This window comes from Pan paniscus, chromosome 4 (genome assembly GCF_029289425.2).
Source record: "Pan paniscus chromosome 4, NHGRI_mPanPan1-v2.0_pri, whole genome shotgun sequence".
Taxonomy (NCBI): domain Eukaryota; kingdom Metazoa; phylum Chordata; class Mammalia; order Primates; family Hominidae; genus Pan; species Pan paniscus.
The window spans coordinates 35,458,609-35,465,577 of NC_073253.2; the positions used below are offsets into that span (position 1 = coordinate 35,458,609).

Genomic DNA, 6,969 nt, shown 5'->3' on the forward strand with positions numbered 1-6,969 from the left:
GCCTTTTCCCAGCCCTCAAAATGTTTTATTTAGAAGAAAGATTAATTAAATACAAAAAGGCAGAAGATGTTCTTACACTAAACTTTCCAGGGAAGTCCCTCAATTCTCTCCTTTATCTTCACCCATGGAAAGTCAGTCAAAGAGAGACCATCTTCAACCACTGCGTGCCCAGCGTTCTGTCCTCGTGAGTCCCTTGCATCTTTTGTCCTCAATCTGTTTTCCAGGGGAAGGTTTTGTTTGGCTACCCTCAATCTCACGTCCGAATTTTCCCATTTCAGTGCTTCTTCCTTTCCTCAGTCAGCCTTTTTGGACAAATCTCTTAAAGAAGGTACTTAACCTTGACTGCATCCTAGATGCACCCCAGGAGCGTTAAGTACTGATGCCTGGGTCCCACTCCCAGGATTCTGACTCCATTGTTTGGGGTGGGCTTGGGAATTGCACGTTTAAAGCTTCCCTGGCGATTCTGATGGGCAGGGAGGCTGAGCACCCGTTAGAGGGCTGTGACTGGTTTCCTTCTGCAGGCTTTTCTTTGCTCTTCATGTTTTATGCTCTCCATAGTCATTATTGCACCTTGTTATAAAGAAAGAACTAAAGCCAGGGCAATAGGCTCATTCTAGAAGTTAAAACATTATAGCATCACAAGAATTATCTCCCTGGTTTCAGGCCAGTACTATGGGACCTCTGGCTCCTGGCTCAAATTTTATCCTCAGTGTCACCAGGTCACAGAAGTACTGCCCATATTTCTGCGTACAGTTGTAAAAACATGACCACACTTTTGTATCCTAAAAAAGCCACACTATGGGGCTGTTACTCCCTGTGAGCCTTGGGCCTGTATGGCACTACAGCATGTCTTTTTCTGTTCCTTTGTCTCTACTTACCTCTGCCCCTCAGTTTTTCTACCTTTTAAAAAAAAGAAAAAGCACCTTGACTGTATTATAAAATAGAATGAAAATACTTGAATTTTTTACATTTATTTATACAATTTTTTTTTTCTTTGAGACAGAATCTTGCTCTGTTGCCTAGGCTGGAGTGCAGTGGCGCCATCTCAGCTCACTGCAACCTCCACTTCCTGGGTTCAAGTAATTCTGTCTGCCTCAGCCTACCGAGTAGCTGGGATTACAGGTGTCTGCCATTATATCCAGCTAACTTTTTTGTATTTTTAATAGAGATAGGGTTTGGCCATGTTGGCCAGGCTGGTCTCGAACTCCTGATCTCAGGTGATCCACCTGCCTCAGCCTCCCAAAATGCTGGGATTACAGGTATGAGCCACTGCACCAGCCTCATCTATTTATACAACTTTTGATCCTCATTCTTTTAAAGATATGTTTCTTTCTGAAAGAAAAATAAATGAATTGCTACTTAACCTGCCTCCAGTTTGTAAAGGCAGGATGAGGTGGAGAGAGCACTGTACTAGGAGTAACCAAAAGACCTGAGTCTGTCTCAATCACTCACTCTCATGTACCCTGAGATGCAAGTCACTGATGCCCTCCCTCCCTTCTCTCAATTATAAATTGGAGAATAATGTCTTCATGGCTCATATTCACAGCCTATATCCACAGGTTAATATGAGAATCAAATAAGACAGTATTTGTGAATTTTTTTTGAGAAAAAATGTAAGCTAGGATTCCTTTTAATTGATCACATTGTGGATTTGAATCTTTCTACAAAGAAATTGTCCATGGTCATTCTTCAAGCTATCATTTTGATTTCTTTGGAAACCTTGCTTGCCGTTATGTGATCAGAGCTGTTGCTGGTCTACAGACGGCTTTTCTTTTTCTAGGAAGGGTGTTCTGTGGTCTGTCTGCTGCTTTCTGGAAGTTTCATTTCAGAAGGAAGCCCTGGTAAGGTTCCATCTCGACATCTGCAAGTCATATCCACAGGGAAAATGTGACTCACTTGAGTGACTGTCTTAAGTTTTCATGGATATTATTCAGGGAGTAGGTGTTGTCTTTGGGCCAAATCATGAAATGGCCCAAAGACAACACCTACTCTCTGATTTCACCACTTGAAATCATCATGACATCAGCCCTGTCACAGAAACTGACTATGCACCCACAGGAAGCAGAAAGAAGGGTGGGCGATGGGGCACAAGGTTACTCCAAGAAAGGCCACTGTCCTAGAGCTTCTGAAGTTTAGCGATAATGCAGTCAAAGAATGCAGCAGAGTGCCTGGCGATGATAGGAAGGCAATAGAGGGTAGCCAACCCGCTACAGTGCTTTTATGAATAACCCCATACAAAATACAACAGCTGAGATGACTCAACCCCTTGCAGAATGAGAAGAGACACAAACAAACAATAGTTTCAGCTGCATGGATGGTAAGTGCATGACATACTTGCTCTCCACCTCCTTTCTTGGCTGTATCTGACACCACTAAAATTGATCATTGCATAGTTTGCTGATGACCCTGCATGTGACTCTAGAATCCTTCTTGACCCAGCTTGAACAAATTGATACCAGTCAAGCTAAAATGCCAATTGTTGTAAAACTGTTGAGCATTCCCGTATAAAGATTTCAGTAACCTAATCAATGCATGCATGGCACTTGGTCAGGCACTCAAACCACATCATTATAGTTGATATTTTCCTCTTCTTAGTCTTTGTCATCAATATCATCATTATACATGTCATCACAGTGCAAATTTAAGCTATTTTTATTGAAAGGCCTTTAGTTTTTATTTAGGACTCCACCAGGGTTGTAGAGGGCTTTCATTCCATACTTTTATATTTTAGCCTCAGTGACTAAACCTATTTCCTAATGATTTCAGCATAATCTTTTCTTTTATTGTCCTTCCAATCATAAAAGAACATGTTTCAAAAAAAGAAAAAATGCTACGTGCATTGCCCCTTTTGGTATAGGGTTTTCTCTCCTTTATAATAATAGAGTGATCCTACAAATCCAGTTCAGAATTGTAATGAATTATTGAATCCATAAGAATAGACTACTGACATTGATGTAGACTTTAGGGGAAAACATCTGGCAGGCAGAAGTTCTACAATACATTGCAAAGGATCTTAGCCAAAAAGAAAAGTTAAAGGGAAGTACCTGCAAGGAGGGCAACAGTCCATACTGAAGGTGGAACATATGCAATAGCAAAAACAGTCCATGATCTTTTGATTTCTCCTGGGCCTCTTTGTGCAGTAGCTTGGAAAGGAGCCTTTACCCAGGTCCAAGGTGCCTCCTCTTCTTGGTTTGGTGATCTCAGTTCTGGAAAGCTGGGCTGCTCCAGAGAGTCTGCTGAAAGTGTGCAGATGAGAAGAATAGGCTCTGAAAGGGCTTTCTGGCCCTCAATAAACAGGATACTCGGCCCTACCTCCTGCAGTGCCAAGCTCTTCTAAGGCAGCTTAATGGGCCCTAGATAGTGCAGTCATCAGAGCTGGTGGGCCAGAAACATGACCACCTGCCCTCCTGAAGAAGATTCATGGGAATCTTTCCATGACAGGCTGAGGAAGACATCCCACCCTTGACTCATACCAAGGCTTCTCTAGTGAACCAGTCAGAAACAACTATATTGTTAAGGCCTGTGTAGAAGACAGATATAAGACAAAGTGAAACTGCAACGAATAGGATAATCATTCTAAATTTGAATATAATAATAATAAATGAAAGATAAAAATCCTAAATTTGATTATAAGTCATCACTTCTAGTTACCCCCGGAATTGAGTGCTAGAGAGAAATAATGGCCTCAGTCAATTAGAAAAACCCAAGAGGCCTCGATCCATTAGTAAACACAGGCTGCCATTTTGAAATGAGTGAACTCACCATGGACCACTCATCCACTTCCCACCAACAGCCAAGCTGACATGGAATCGAACCATCCAGGGTGCTAACCACATGTGTGAGCAGTATGTGTACACATGGTAGGCAGCTTGGTCCAACACACACCTGAAGGAACATGACAACACTCAAACTCAGATGCACCTTTTAGCTCCCAGTCTCAGCAACTGCCATGGCCAGCAATGATTCCCAGGGCAGGGAGTCTCTAAAGCCAGAAAAATCAAAGAGGCCAGACATTATCCCCGTTTCAAGAGTAGCATGTGATCAACCAAGAAGCAGGTTGTGAGCAGACTCCCTCCTACTATTGAGGGTCCTTCCCCCAGCTATCTGAGAAACGGCCATGAAGGGGGGACTTAAATACTCTACGCTTGCTCCCCAGAGCTGCCCATGTTGGGGTGTGGAACTCGGACTCTGACATCCTAGGCCAAGAGGCAATGGTGACTCCCAGCCCTGGCTTCAACAGGCTCTGTATTATAGATGTGTTGGAAATCAAGGCAGAGATGCGAGAAGAAAGGAACTGAAACGATCTTGCGACTGGGCCGACGTCCTTACTTGTGTTTATGTTTTGGATGTGGGAGGAGACATAGAGTAGAGAAGGGAGGGACAAAGCTGATGAGACAGGGTGGAAATGCAGTTGACATTTCTTCACTCCCCAGCAAGAGGAGTGTGGCTCTGTAGTTAGCTCTCCTTCCCCAAGTAAACAGTCAACACATCCCGACAGCCTGGGTCTGTACTTTCCTGAGTATAACAACCCCATTCCACACACAACACTGTTAGCCCGCTGAGTCTCCTGAGTCCTCAGGAACACGGTGGTACTCCCAGAATGTGAAAACTGTTGTAAACTCCCACTCATATGTTAAGGAAATATTTCCAAATATTAAGGAAATGTTTGTCTCCCTGACCTGATTCCATGCTAATCCGAACAGACTTCCTAATCCTGATGCTCTTTGGTGTCACTTCCTGCCCACTGTGCCACATCCATTAGACAGTGAGGTTGCTGAGGGCAGAAGTTGCACCTTGCTGCTGCTAGGTCCCCAGGATGTCGTTCAGGGCCAGGCCTACGCCATAGTTCATTAAATATTTCTAGAAAGGAAAAGAGGCATGAAATGACCGACTTGTGCACATTCGCCTGAGGCATCTCTGGTTTTAGCATTGAATGTCCTGTGTCCTGGGAAACCCTTCAGACTTGGCAACCCGAGACAATTGGTCACCTTGGCTGGAAGGAGGGAGGGAAGAGTGAAGTACATTAGTCCAAGCCCACCTGGGGCAGAACCCTGCATGCTCTGACTTGCTGGCATAAGGAAGGGGCGGCTGAGTAGCAGGTGAGCTAGCTCATGGGGTCCCTAAGGAGATGCAGTGAGCCCATCCCTTTAAAGAAGCAGAGGGACCATGAGCCAGACTTTCATCCCATCATCACTGAGTCCTGAAAATAGAATTATTATATTCATTTGGGAAACATCTGTTGTGAACCTACCCTTTGTCGGGTTCTGTGCCAGATCCTGAGAGTACGGAAGAAGCAAGAACAGGTCTTCCTTCCAGGAGTGCAGAGGAAGCGGGGCGTGCTGGGGAAGTGTCCTGTGGGCTTCCTGTGTCATGCATGCGAGTAAAGATCTGCACGCACAGTTGATGGACAAACTCATACGGGGCAGTTTGCCTGCTGGGCTGGCACACACGTGGTCTACCTTGGGAATCCTAAAGGACAAAGAGTTACAACCTCCACGACAGGCCTTTGCCATGTATCCCAAGGTCTGTAGAACCCATGGTGACAGAGAGCTGTTGGTTTATTTGTTTTTCAGCAACACATAGGCCTTCCCAGTGGGCTGTGGAAAGGATCACCAGGTCCCTGGCTTAAATTAGACCTGACATCATGGCCAGGCGGACATGAGGCTGCCAGGGACTGCTGGGGGCAGGCACCAGGATGAGGCCCAGGGAAGAGGAAGGATGCACGGTTTCCACTGCACTCAGGGCAGATGGAGCTAATCCCCCAGATATGAGCCCTGCCTGCTCCTTCTGTGGCCCTGTGTTTTTAATGGCCCAAGGGCCAGTGGCCAGGCAGCTGTCTCCCAGCCCAGAGACATGGCACAACCAGGGCTGTGCAACTGGACATGAGGCCAGTCCTGCCCTCTTTTTGCTTTACTCCTGACTTGCCACTCTCAGCAATAGGTCCTGACTCCTCAAGAACTGTTTTGGTGACTTTCTGTTAGGGCCCACAGAATAGAGACTCAGCAAATGTTGAGTGGAGTTGACCATTTAACTCTTGTTGGTCTCAGATCTATCCTTAGGTTCAACTTCCACAGATCTGACACTGTGTCCTTTTGGCTCTTCATAGCTGCTGACTGATTTTCTTTTTTAAACTCCCACCCTACCCTTACCCACTACAGTACATTTAGGAAATGTATTGTCTTATGGCAAAGAGAAATATCGTCTTCCTGAGTTGTGAAACAACTCAGAAACATTGTAGGAGGCATTTTGTTTTACAGACCAGAGGGAAACAGACATGGATTAAGTCTTCTCAGAATTAAGTTGAAATCACCAAGCTTATAAATAATGTCTCTCCCTCTCCTCTGACCTGTTTACAGAATTTGTCCTCCCGTTTTTTTCTCCCTCCTTCCCTTCCTTGTTTCAGGCCATGGCCTGTGTATATAACAGTGAAGCAGCACTTGTTTTCTGCCCTCTGAGAGCTCTCAAGTAATGGGGCTTGATTATTATCACAAGGCAAGGACTAGGAGCTCAGCTTCTTAATAAGCAGACTCACAGAGAAAGCCCTCCCTCAACCACCTGCCCCCTGTAGCTCATGTTAACAAATTATTTAAACATAATATGCTCCTTAGAGAGGGAAATAACTGGGAGGGCCTGAGGGAAGAAAGGAAAAAGTAATCAGGAAGGCTTCATGGAGGAAGTGATATTGAACTGAGATTTTGAAGAGTGAATAGGAGTACACAATGCCATTAAACTTTAACAAAAATTCTCAGTAACCCATGGTTAAAATAAAGCTAAATCCCTAAAATAAAGCTAAATCATAAAAACATGAAAAAGCAAGTTTATATCAGGGATTTAGCTTTTAGGATAAACAGAGGAATTCAGCATATATTTAATCCAGGTTAGGATACTTCCCTCCACTATGCAATTGGTCTTCCTGTCCAGACTTCTGCCCTTTGAGATGCCGTAAGATCTCATAGTCCCCATCTGTAA

General features: G+C 44.5%; 1 long non-coding RNA gene across 1 annotated transcript; it reads right to left on the reverse strand.

Annotated features, from left to right (window-relative positions):
* Positions 1–2,762: 2,762 nt before the first annotated feature.
* Positions 2,763–5,454, reverse strand: LOC117980160 (uncharacterized). Its single transcript, XR_004671335.2, has 4 exons — positions 5,252–5,454; positions 4,680–4,860; positions 3,763–3,885; positions 2,763–3,520 (listed from the first exon to the last, which is right to left on the reverse strand). It is a non-coding gene; the product is annotated as an uncharacterized LOC117980160 (long non-coding RNA).
* Between the last annotated feature and the right edge of the window lie 1,515 nt (positions 5,455–6,969).